We start from the raw sequence: 12,915 nt of genomic DNA, 5'->3' as shown, positions 1-12,915 counted from the left end.
CTGCTCACCTCCCTGCTTGACTTGCATGGGAGCACTAGGAAGGGGGCCCCTGCAAGGCCAGGTCATCTGGTCACCCTGCTGACCTGCAAGGGATGGTGGCCCCTATCCTGCACCCCAGTGGGGCTGGAAAAGGAGGGGAAGACCCCCGTATGGTCGGCCACCCCCAGGCCTGCATCGCCCCCTCTGCGTCCCTCTCACCATCCCGGCAGCAGAGGGACCCACCCCTGGGTGTGGTGGAGGCTGGCGTCCGTGGGCGCACATGCATGGAAAGACAAAAGCTTGGCTTAGAGGATGACTTTCAATAGATAGCAGCGAGGTAGCTGCTCTGCTACTTATGAAACTAAGAATCAGGTCTTCTACGAATGATTTAGCACCGGGTGCACCTTGAACATGCGGTGCACTAAGGGCGATGGAGGCAGCCCCCTTCTGTCTGCGCTCCGTTCCCCAAGCGAGGAGCTCTATGCACTGGCCCCCCGAAAGAGGCCGGCTATCCCAGGCCAACCGAGGCTCCACGGCACTGCGGTATCGTTAGGGTTTAGGGGGGATTCTGACTTAGAGGCGTTCAGTCATAATCCCACAGGTGGTAGCTTCGCCCCATTGGCTCCTCAGCCAAGCACACACAACAAATGTCTGAACCTTCTGTTCCTCTCATACAGAGCAGGATTACTATTGCAACAACACATCATCACTAGGGTAAAACTAATCTGTCTCACGACGGTCTAAACCCAGCTCACGTTCCCTATTAGTGGGTGAACAATCCAACGCTTGGTGAATTCTGTTTACAATGATAGGAAGAGCCGACATCGAAGGATCAAAAAGCAAAGTCGCTATGAACGCTTGGCTGCCAAAAGCCAGTTATCCCTGTGGTAACTTTTCTGACACCTCCTGCTTGAAACCCAAAGAGTCAGAAGGATCGTGAGGCCCCGATTTCATGGTCTGTATTCATACTGAAAATCGAGATCAAGCGAGATTTTGCCCTTCTGCTCCGTGGGAGGTTTCTGTCCTCACTGAGCTCACCTTAGGACACCTGCGTTATCGTTTGACAGGTGTGCGCCCCAGTCAAACTCCCCACCTAACACTGTCCCCAGAGCGGGTTGCGCCTGGCGGGCACCGGGCATTGGGAGTCAGAAGCGAGAGCCCCACGGGGCTCGCCCCCCGCCTCACCAGGTAAGTGAAAAAAAGATAAGAGTAGTGGTATTTTACTGGCAGCCCGATGGCCTCCCACTTATCCCGCACCTCTCATGTCTCTTTGCAGTGCCAAACTAGAGTCAAGCTCAAATGGGTATTCTTTCCCCTTTGATTCTACCAAGCTCATTCCGTTGACTGTGATTTCACTAGATAGTAGGTAGGGACAGTGGGAATCTCGTTCATCTATTCATGTGCGTCACTTATTAGATGACGAGGCATTTGGCTATTTCTCTATCACCACGTGGTGGCTCATTCTGGGTTATTATGCTGCCCATCAGCATCAAATCGGTTTTGCTTTCAACAATACAACATTAATTCGCTCCGGAGTACAGCCACACTGAACACTGTCCTCACTGGAACTGGGATCATATAAAGGCCAGAAGTAGTACACCCTGCAGCACTATTCCAAATTTTTTTAATTGTCTACGAACAGTCCTGACAAATTAAAGTATGATTAGCAGGCTTGGCTGAAAAGGCCACAAACTCGATGGTTTTGCTGAGGTCTACTATTGTGTCTTCGTCTGCTATGAAGGGTGAACTAGGTGCTATATCGTGACCTGAATCGTTGTTGCTTGTAGCATTGTTTGAAGCGGCTGCTGGGTTGTCAAATTTGGTGAGGATGTTAATGATTTCTGAAATAGACATCCTTAAGTGAGTCATAGTTACTCCCGCCGTTTACCCACCCTTTATTGAATTTCTTCACTTTGAAATTCAGAGCACTGGGCAGAAATCACATCATGTCAACAACCGCCTCGGGCTTCGCGATGCTTTGTTTTAATTAAACAGTCGGATTCCCCTGGTCCTCACCAGTTCTAAGTCAGCTGCTATGCGCTGGCCAAGGCAGAACGCCGGCTCCGTGCCCCAGGGGAGGGGGCACAGGGAGAGGTGACCACCCCAGCTGAGGTGATCCACAGGAAGGGCCCGGCTCGCGTCCAGGGTTGACGCTGCCCCAGAGGGCGGTCCCTCCTCCAGCCGTGGTGCGCGCCCAGCCCCGCTTTATGCCCCAGCCCGACTGACCCAGCCCTTAGAGCCAATCCTTAGCTGTCAACCAACACCTTTTCTGGGGTCTGATAAACCTCAGCATCGGGCGCCTTAACCTGGCATTCGGTTCATCCCGCAACCCCAGTTCTGCTTACCAAAAGTGGCCCACTAGGCACTAACATTCCATACCCTGCTCCACGCCAGTGACCCGGGCTTCTTACCCATTTAAAGTTTGAAAATAGGTTGAGATCGTTATGACCCTAAGACTTCTAATCATTCGCTTTACCAGATAAAACTGGGGGCTCTGAGTGCCATCTATCCTGAGGGAAACTTCGGAGGGAACTAGCTACTAGATTGTTTGATTAGTCTTTCACCCCTATACCCAGGTCGGACGACCTATTTGCATGTCAGGATCGGTACGGACCTCCACCAGAGTTTCGTCTGGCTTCGCCCTGCCCAGGCATAGTTCACCATCCTTCGGGTCCTATCACGCACGTTCATGCTCCACCTTCCCAACACAGAGGGTGAGACGGGCTGGTGGTGTGCCCGCCGCTGCAAGCGTGGCGGGATCCCACCTCAGCTAGTGCGCACCGGCCCTCACCTTCATTGCGCCAAAGGGTTTCGCTCGGCCCTCCGATTCGCACATGTGTTAGACTCCTTGGTCCGTGTTTCAAGATGGTTCGAGTGGATAACCAACATTGCCACAGACCCCTGGTGCCCAGCGTGGGCCTCCCCACCCGGTGACCAGGAGCATGAGCCCCATCCCCCCTTCCCTGCACCAGCACGTCCCGAGGGGTGGCCGGGAGCAGGTGCCCAGGAGAGGGCATGGAGGCGGTTGAATCTCCCTCGGCCCTGCGGACACGGTGAAGCTGCTGCCAGGGGGGCTATAACACCCTCCACCAGAACGGAGGGCCACCTGCCACCCAAAGCCTAACCAGCTGACCGGAAGCCAGTTGAGGCACTCCGCCGCAGACGAAATACGCCCTGCGGGGGCTGGGTAGGGCCCGGGCTCTGGACCTGTGGAGGGGATCCGGAACTCCTGGGCAACCGGCCATCCCACCATGTTGAAACCTCTGGGCGGACTGCACGGACCCCACCCGTTTACCTCTTGACGGTTGCATGCCCTCTTGAACTTTCTCTTCAAAGTTCTTTTCAACTTTCCCTTAAGTTGCTTGTTGGCTATCGGTCTCGGGCCCATATTTAGCCTTAGATGGAGTTTACCACCCGCTTTGTACTGCATTCCCAAGCAACCTGACTCCGAGAATACCCGATCCCGGCACGCCGGGGGCTGCTACCGGCTTAACACCATCCACGGGGTGAGCCTTGATCAGAAGGACTTAGGCCCCCTGAGCGACGCCAGGGAGTCCGTCTTCTGTAAGCCACATTTTCCGCACCCGCCGCCGGGCAGGGATACGGGCCTGGGCTCTTCACTTGCAGTTACTGGGGGAATCCTGGTTAGTTTCTTTTCCTCCACTTAGTAATATGCTTAAATTCAGTGGATCGCCATGTCTGATCTTAGGTCGTAGTTGCAAAAAACGCTGAAGCGTCAGGGGGAGCCATTGTGGAAGGCCAGGTCCCTGCCAGAGCAGGGGCCTGATGTCCCGGTAACACGCATCCTCTTTTCCCGGTTCGGATGTGGAGGGGGTTCGTCCTCCCCGGGAAGCCAGCTGCGGAGGTGGGCGCCCGAGGCACGTGCGCCCAGGCAGCCAGTGTAACACCACAGACAGCCACGCATGGCACGCAGCCAGGTGCCCCAGGATGGGCCCGGGGCGGACCAGTCACCGCTCCCTACCGAGGCAGGGAAGCGGGGCTAGATGTGCCGGTGGCGTACGTCCATGGCAGGACCCGATGAGGAACCATACCACGGGTGATCGGGGGTCTGCCTTGTGGGGGAAACTGAGCTAACCCTGCAACGGCCCCAGCTGTGTCCTGGGGAAGCCCCAGGGCAATTGATGATCGAGCGACCCTCAGCCAGGCGTAGCCCCGGGAGGAACCCGGGACAGCAAGGTGCATTTGAAGTGTCGATGATCAATGTGTCCTACAATTCACACTAATTCTTGTGGCTAGCTGCATTCTTCATCAACGCGCGAGCCTAGTGATCCACTACCAAGAGTCACAGGCAACTTTTTCAAAAAGTTCACACACCTGCAGGTGCAAGAGAGGTGGTAGTAAGGTGATGCCGTCCGTCCACCGCCCGCATGGCGAGACAGCCCAGGAGCCCCGTTCAAGGCTTCCCCTCTAGGAGTCATACTGCACCGTTGGGAGATAAAAAGCTTTACCAGGCACTCGGCGAGGGGGGCTCCCAGAGAAACTGGAGCAGGTAGCAGTTCCACTGCCACCAGTCCCTCCCTGTGTAATCAGGAGACCGCCCGAGTCTTCAAACCCCTCAGCCCGGCCCCACGGAACCGGGTCAAACTGGGTACCTGACAACGAAAGAGGGTCTCCCCACCTGCACGTCACCTGCACATCAGCCGTCCATCGCCAGGTGGCCCCGAGCTGTGCCAGCAGGTTGGTGGGAAACCCACCCCACCCTTGCCTGGGTCAGAGGCGCCAGAAGGGGAGAGCCTGGTGGCTCCCCATCCAGCACGCCTCCCACCAAGTGCAGGGGTCCCCTCACAGTCCTTCAGCTCCTTCCCTTCCAGGCCGCCCTGCCGTGTTTATAGGGCAGCTCCTCGGTCGCCCAAAGCCCAGACGGCCCGGGACTCAGGCGTGGGATGACCCAGGGTGGCAGGGCCTTTCAGGAGGGGTGGTCCAAGCCTGGGGAGGCACTGCCATTCTGATTCCCTCCACCACGGGGGTCATGCCAGGTGAGCATGGGTCCTGTCTCGGGAGGGCCCACCGCTGTCCAATCAGTAGTAGCAACAGGCAGTGTGTACAAAGGGCAGGGACTTAATCAACGCACGCTTATGACCCGCACTTACTGGGAATTCCTCGATCATGGGAAATAATTGCAATCCTCAATCCCTATACCGAACAGGGTTCAGCGGGTTACCCACACCTGTCGGCGAAGGGTAGACATGCGCTGATCCATTCAGTGTATCGCACACGCAGCCCCGGACATCTAAGGCCATCACAGACCTGTTATTGCTCGATCTTGTGTTGTTGAATGTCACTTGTTCCTCTAAGAAGTTGGACGCCGACCGCTGGGGGTTGAGTAAATAGTTAGCATAGAGGAGTCTCATTCGTTATCGGAATTAACCAGACAAATTACTCCACCAACTTAGAACGGTCATGCACCACCACCCACAGAATAGAGAAAAAGCTATCCATCTGTCAATCCTTTCCGTGTCCTGGCCAGGTGCGGTTTCCTGTGTTGAGTCAAATTAAGCTGCAGGCTCCACTCCTGGTGGTGCCCTTCCGTCAATTCCTTTAAGTTTCAGCGTTGCAACCATACTCCCCCCCCGGAACCCAAAAACTATGGTTTCCCGGAAGCTGCTCGGTGGGTCATGGAAATACCACTGCCTGATCGCTGTTCGGCATCGTTTATGGTCGGATCTACGACGGTATCTGATCGTCTTCGAACCTCCGACTTTCATTCTTGATAAATGAAAACATTCTTGGCAAAAGCTTTTGCTTTGGTTTGCCTTGCACCGGTCCAAGAATTTCACCTCTATCGGCACAATATGAATGCCCCCGGCAGTCCCTCTAAATCATGGCCCCAGTTCGGAAACCAACAAAATAGAACCGGAGTTCTATTCCATTATTCCTAGCTGAAGTATTCAGGCCACCGGCCTACTATGAACATTCTAATTTGTTTAAAGTAAACGCTTCGGACCCCCAGGACACTCAGTCAAGAGCATCAAAAGGGCGCCGAGAGGCAGGGGCTGGGATAGGCAGTAGCTCAACTCGCGATGGACCGCCAGCTCGATCCCAATATCCAACTATGAGCTTTTTAACTGCAGCAACTTTAATATACACTATTGGAGCTCGAATTACTGCGGCTGCTGGCACCAGACTTGCCCTCCAATGGATCCTCGTTAAAGGATTTAAAGTGTACTCATTCCAATCACAGGGCCTCGAAAGAGTCCTGTATTTCTATTTTTCGTCACTATCTCCTCGAGTCCGGAGTGGGTAATTTGCGCGCCTGCTGCCTTCCTTGGATGTGGTAGCCATTTCTCAGGCTCCCTCTTTGGAGTTGAACCCTGATATTCCCCGTTACCCGTGGTCACCATGGTAGGCACAGAAAGTACCATCGAAAGTTGATAGGGCAGACATTCAAATGTATCATCGCCGTCACGGGGACGTGCAATCAGTCCGAGGTTATCTGTAGTCACCAAAGCCGCTGGGCGAGCCCGTATTGGTCTTGGTCTGATAAATTCACGCATCCCGGGAGGTCAGAGCTCGTCAGCATGTATTAGCTCTAGAATTACCACAGTTATCCAAGTAACAGATGGAGCGATCAAAGAACCATAACTAATTTAATGAGCCATTCTCTGTTTCACTGTACCGACCGTGTGTACTTACACGTGCATGGCTTAATCTTTGAGATAAGCATATGCTACTGGCAGGATCAACCAGGTCGCCGCATCTGCTGACGGGGTGGATTCGGAGCCGTATGCCCGTCTCCCTGACCGGCAACCTCCGCACACCCCTCCCTGCTAGGGGAAGGAGCCCACATGCCCTGGCGAGAGGGCTTGCTGGAGAGGTGCGGTCGCAAGGGCACTGGCGGGCCAAGCTGTTTCCCCCAAAAGGGAGAGGCAGGCTGAGGCGCAGCCTGAGCGAGACACAGGGGTGCCGAAGCCTGGCGGTGGCGGCATCCCTTGGAACGGTCGTTCTGAGCTGCTGCGGAAATGTGCTGGGCAGAGAGGGCTGATGGTGTGATGCGTGGGGCCTACAGACCTGCCGGGCGGCAGAGTCCAAGGGCCTGGTGCCACCTTACCCCTTCCGCTCAGGTCAGACCACTGGGGGGCATGAGCTGCCGGGGCCGCTCGGTCTTTGTTCTGCTGGGTAGAGTGAAGGGCCTCCTGCCAGGCGGCAGGCCCTCGAGTTGGACAGTCCATGCGGGGTGGAAGCTCTTTAATTGAAACAACAGATGAGGCTGGCCAAGCAGTACATCCCTAAACAGACTGAGAGTGCCCAGTCCAACAGAGTATGGCCGGGGCCTCCCCTGGCAGGCCGCCCTGCATGGGGGATGCCGGCTTCATGTCCCTGCCTGCTCCCAGGATGATCAGGCTAAGAGGAAAGGCCCATCGGGAAGCGGCTGAGAGGCAGGCGCGTACCCGGACCCCTAGGAACCCCGGTCGGTGAGCCCGGGTCCTGCCTTTCCCTGTCTCGAAATCACCTGACCTCACGGAGATCTGTCTGACCCTCTCCCTAGTAATCCAGAGGAAAAATACCCCCCTTTCTTGTAATCCGTGCGCACAAGGTGACAGAGAGGGCCCAAGGCACGACTGTGCCCAACCTCCTGGAGCCCTCACTGGGATCGGGGAGGAAAATGAGCCCTCATCAGGACTTCCAGGTAAGCCCGGCCATCTGTTCGCCCCATTGGAAAGCACTGGGCGGAACTAGATGACCGAGGGGATAGTTGCAACCAGATGGCCGAGGGAAAGGCGTGACCAGATGGCTGGACTCGAAGGGCGGCCATCTGGTTGCTTTGTGCCCTAACGAAAGGGTGAGTGGACGCCGAGGTATGGGCGAGTGGTGCTGCAAAGGGGCAGAGCTGATGGGCCCTCTGACCTTGGCCTGCGGACACCTTGAAAAGCAGGCAAAGTGGGGAAGGCCTGTATGGGACCGATAGACATAGGTGCCCAGGGCTGGAGCACCTGACCCAGGGCCCAGCGGGGCCCCTGGACCCAGCCGGGACTCTCGGACCCAGAGGTGCAGGGGAAGCCTCCTTGGGCCCGCGGGACCCTGTCTCAGGCACGGGCACCCTGCCACGCAGCAGGCCCAAGGATGGAGCCCGGGGTGGGGAGGCCGCCCTCCCCAGGGCTCTCAAGGGCCCCGGACGGAGCTCCTGAACCCAGCCAAGCGAGGGGGGCTCCCCGGGAATGACGGAACCCAGTCTCAGGCCTTTGGCATAGCGGCAGGCCGGGGGACGGGGCCAGGGCCGGAGCACCCGACCTGGGGCCCAGCGGGGCCCCTGGACCCAGCTGGGGCTCCTGGGCCTGGACATGCAATGGAAGCCTCCCCAGGCCTGCAGGACCCCGTCCCAGGCACCTTGCCATGCAGCAGACCCAAGGATGAAGCCCAGGGTGGAGAAGACGCCCTCCCCAAGGCCCCTGAGGGCCCCAGATGGAGCTCCTGAACCCAGCCAAGCGAGGGGGGCTCCCTGGTCACGACAGAACCCAGTCTCTGACCTTTGGCGGAGTGGCAGGCCAGAGGATGGGGCCCAGGGCTGGAGCACCTCAACCAGGGCCCAGCGGGGCTCCTGGACCCCAACGGGGCTCCCGGGCCCAGAGGCACAGGGAAGCCTCCCTGGGCCCGCAGGATCCCGTCCTGGGCACCCTTCCACGTGGCAGGCCCAAGGACAGAGCCTGGGGTGGGGAGGCCACCCTCCCCAGGGCCCCGGCTGGAGCTCCTGAGCCCAGCCAAGCAGGGTGAGTCTCCCATGGCACAGCGGAACCCCGTCTCGGGCCCCTGGTGGAGTGGCAGGCCTGGAGACTGAGCCTGGGGCCCCTAAAGCCCAGGGTGAGGAGGACACCCTCCACGGGGCCCCTGAGGGCCCTGGACGGAGCTCCTGAACCCAGCCAAGTGAGGGGGGCTCCCTGGGCATGACAGAACCCAGTCTCAGGCCTTTGGCAGAGTGGCAGGCCGGAGGACATGGCCCAGGGCTGTAGCGCCCAACCCAGGGCCCAGCGGGGCCCCTGGACCCCAACAGGGTTCCTGGGCTCAGAGGTGCAGGGGAAGCCTTCCTGGGCCCGTGGTACCCTGTCCTGGGCACCATTCCATGCGGCATGCCTAAGGACGGAGCAGAACCCCGTCTCGGGCCTCTAGCAGAGCGGCAGGCCTGGAGACTGAGCATGGGGCCCCTGGACCCGGTTGGGCCCCCAGGCAAAGGTGAGGCCTCCCCGGGCCCCCATCCTGGGCACCACACCACATGTTGGGCTGGGGGACGGAGCCCAGGGTTGGGGGGTCATCCTGCTACCAGCTGAGAACTGCTAGGCTGAGAGGGGTTTTGGAGTACACTGTCCCTAGTAATCTGGAGGAAGGGTACCCTCCTTTCTGGTAACCCGTTCGCACCGCGAGACTGAGGGGACCCAAGGCGCGGACACGCCCAACCTCCTGGAGCCCTGGCTTGGAACAGGGAGGCAAACAAGCCCTCATCCGGACTTCCAGGGCAGCCCGGCCATCTGGTCGGCCCGTTGGAAACCATTGCACATGACCAGATGGCCAAGCGAGAAGGCGCAGCCAGATGTCCGGGCCCGAAGCATGCCAATCTGCGGATCCAAACCTTTGGGGGAGGGCTCCCACCTGCCCTTCAGAGGGCTCGGGGGCTCTGCGTCCCGGGGGCTCAGAGACCCTGGTTGGGCCATGGGCCTGGACTGCGGACGGGGGTCCACAATGGACCTCTGACCTCGGGCTCCCCAGGCACCTTGACAGTTGGGCAAAGCAGGAGGGAGGCCTGCCAGGGCCTGACCGACCCCGACCCTGGGACCATGACGGAGCAAGGGGACGGAGCCTGGTCCCCTAAGCCTGGCTAAACGTCTTGGGCCGGCAGGGGATGCCTCCTCAAGGCTCGCATCCCAGGCGCCCTGCCACGCGGCAGGCCGAAGGATGGAGCCCCAGATGGGGGGAAGGTGGTGCCCAGTCCCAGCCCATCTGGTCCCCAGCTGAGAACCGCCAGCCCGGGAGCGGTTCCGGCATACCCTGTCCCCTTGTAATCCGGTAGAAATCTACCTTTCTTTCTGGTAACCCGTGCACACCGAGTGACGGAGAGGACCCAGGGCACAGGGGTGCCGACCTCCTAGAGCCCTGGCTGGGATCGGGGAGGCATCGAGACTTCCAGCCTGGCCCGGCCATCTGGTTGCCCCATTGGAAAGCATTGTGCCCGACCAGAAGGCCGAGGGGAAGGGTGCGACCAAATGGCCGGGCCCGAAGGATGCCAATCTGCCTGCCCCGAGCCTTCACCAGAGGGCTCCCACCTGCCCATGCAGGGCTCGGGGGCTCTGCATCCTGGGGGCTCAGAGACCCCCGCAGGACTTCAGGCCCGGGCTGAGAATGGGGGTCCCAGGTGGAACTCCGACCCAGGCCCATGGCGGAGCTTAACTCATCCCTGGGCCCGCCCGGCAGTCCTGAGCCAGGCCGCATGGGGGAGGCCTCCACGGGCCTGCGTCGGGCCACCAAGGGCCCCGGCCTATGCTCCTGAACCCAGCCAAGCTGGGGAAGTCCCACCCCGGCCCAGGGCATGGACCAGAGCCTGGGGTGGGAGAACCCGGTCAGCGAACTCGGGCCCGGAGGCCCAGGGGAGGACTGCCCAGGACCGATGGAGCCTGTCCCAGGCTCTTTGCCGCGCAGCGGGCCATAGGAGGGAGCCCCAGGCACTGGAGAGGTATTGTCCGGGCCTAGCCCATCTGGTCCCCGGCTGAGAACCACTAGCCTGAGAGCGGTTCTGGCATAGCCTGTCCCTAGTAATCCAGAGGAAAGCAACCCTTCTTTCTGGTAACCCGTACACACCACGTGACGGAGGGGACCCAGGGCATGGGTACCCCCGACCTCCTGGAGCCCTGGCTGGGATCGTGGAGGCAGGCGAGCCCTCATCGGGACTTCCAGGCAACCCCGGCCATCTGGTTGCCCCATTGGAAAGCATTGCGCACGACCAGATGGCCAAGGGGAAAGGCGCGACCAGATGCCCAGAGGACACCAATCTGCCCGCCCGATCCTTCGAAACAGGGCTCCCATCTGCCCTTTGGAGGGCTCTGCTTCCCGGGAGCTCATTAGAGCCCTTAGCTGGGTCTCGGGCATCGGGGTGCAAGGGGGGGCCCTAATGGAACTCTGACCCAGGACCTGCAGGCACCTTGACACGAATGCGAAGCGGGGAAGGCCTACCCTGGCCTGATGGATCCCCGTGACGAGCACCCAGACCCTCGGACGGTCACAGGACCTGGGTTCCTGCACCCCAGGGCCCGCCAGAGCCCAGGCCCCGGAACCAGTCCCTGCTTCTGAGCCCAGCCAGGAGGGGGGTAGCCTCCCCGGGCACCAGGGACCCCTGTCCCGGGCAGACAGACCTTTGGCAGGCTGCAGGATGGGGCTCCCACACCCCAGGCCCTGCCCAAAACCCAGGCCCTGCTTCTCAACCCAGCCAGGCTGGGGGGTCTGGGAGCCTGCCCGGGCATGAGGGACCCCCATCTTGGGCACACGGACCCTCGGCTGACCGCAGGGTGTGGGCTCCTGTTCCACGGATTTATTTTCATAACTCTGTGGAGCTCCGCGTAGTGGCACTATGCCAACTACGCCCAGGGTTAGTCATACTCCTAGTCTAGCTTCCCTGAATATCACTAATCTTGTTTTGTTGTATATAGAAGCACTATAACTAAGTCGGTCTTCTACTTTGTCTCTAAAAAGATAAATAATGTTCTTTCTTCATAAATTCTCTGCACCTCCTCTAAATGTGTCGTAAGAAATCTGCCATTTCAGTCCTAATGTACAGTTCTCTTCACTGGAGGAAATCTACTTGTATTATTATTCATGTATCACAAATAGCAGGGAACCTGGTCCTGTGTTACATCCCACAAATCCTGTACCTACAGTCAAAACTAGTGCTGGTGATGCCTCCTTCTTTTAGAAACCCTTATCTCTGATGTCCACCGTGCATATGTTAGTTTGTGTGTTATGGGCTTGGGACAGTCAATACTCATGTACTAATAAGGCCCTGTTGCAGGACTATTAAAGATTACAGGGATCTGTTAGCATGAGCTGAAAGCCATTTTGTACTTGGCAGCCATTTTAGTGAGCTATGTGCTAGCCATTTGCTTTCTCCCTCTTCCAGAGCCTTGCACATGCTCAGAGGGGCCTAGATAGTAGAATGCACCTGCTCCTAATATAGAACTGTCAGGCTGTTCTAACTGATGTCAGCAACTCATTACTCCTCCTACTTGTTGACTGTACATTTTTTGTATGACCATCTATGTGTGTAACTCTTCTCATGTGTACTTGTACCGCCTTCTTTTGAGCCCCTGCGTGGGTATACAAGGCCTCTGTTCTCTGTACTCTTTAGAATGCCTCCCACAGTGACTTGAGATGACGCAATCTCCCTCATCTGAGGTTAATAAAAAAGATGTATTTTATATTACAGCTTCTGTGCCAATCTCTTCTTTGTTGGTTTAAAAGGACCAGGTGTATCAGTGAAACCCCTGAGAAGGTTTTGATTTCTATAATTGGCGCTCAACGTGGACCTCATCAGTGAAGTGGCTATTCAAGGGAGTGGTTTTGATGGGAGACAGGAATCTACTGAGGAGGACAGAACAAGACTCTAGTAAAAAGGTACCCTAAACTGAGATTCTCTGTCTCTGCAACCCAGTATATTTCTGGTCTTCCTGATTTGACTCCTCCAACTGCTTACCACTCCTGACTGAGAACATTTTTGGCGTGAGTATTCTAAAAACGACCTTTAGGTCATTCAGAACTTGGCAGTTAGAATCTGGACACCTATGCTAGGTAAGGTCATTTGTGAGATAGTGAGAGAAGTGCACCGGCTGCACAGATAAAGTGAGATAAAGTGAAATATATAAAAAAGTGAAGTGATATACAGTGATATAAACGTGAGATATCACGTGATATAACAGTGAGATATAAAGTGATATAACGTGA

At 57.6% G+C, this 12,915-nt stretch overlaps 1 non-coding gene and 2 pseudogenes across 1 annotated transcript; all 3 read right to left on the bottom strand.

Annotated features, from left to right (window-relative positions):
• Positions 1-271: 271 nt before the first annotated feature.
• Positions 272-3,692, bottom strand: LOC146817314 (28S ribosomal RNA; annotated as a pseudogene).
• Positions 3,693-4,130: 438 nt separating this feature from the next.
• Positions 4,131-4,284, bottom strand: LOC146817313 (5.8S ribosomal RNA). The gene has a single exon (XR_014963418.1). It is a non-coding gene; the product is annotated as a 5.8S ribosomal RNA (ribosomal RNA).
• A 629-nt stretch (positions 4,285-4,913) lies between these two features.
• Positions 4,914-6,690, bottom strand: LOC146817312 (18S ribosomal RNA; annotated as a pseudogene).
• Between the last annotated feature and the right edge of the window lie 6,225 nt (positions 6,691-12,915).

The sequence above is a fragment of the Triturus cristatus genome, chromosome 6 (assembly GCF_964204655.1).
Source record: "Triturus cristatus chromosome 6, aTriCri1.1, whole genome shotgun sequence".
NCBI lineage: Eukaryota > Metazoa > Chordata > Amphibia > Caudata > Salamandridae > Triturus > Triturus cristatus.
Note: the sequence above shows the minus strand (reverse complement) of the source record. Positions and strands in the feature narration are given on the sequence as shown.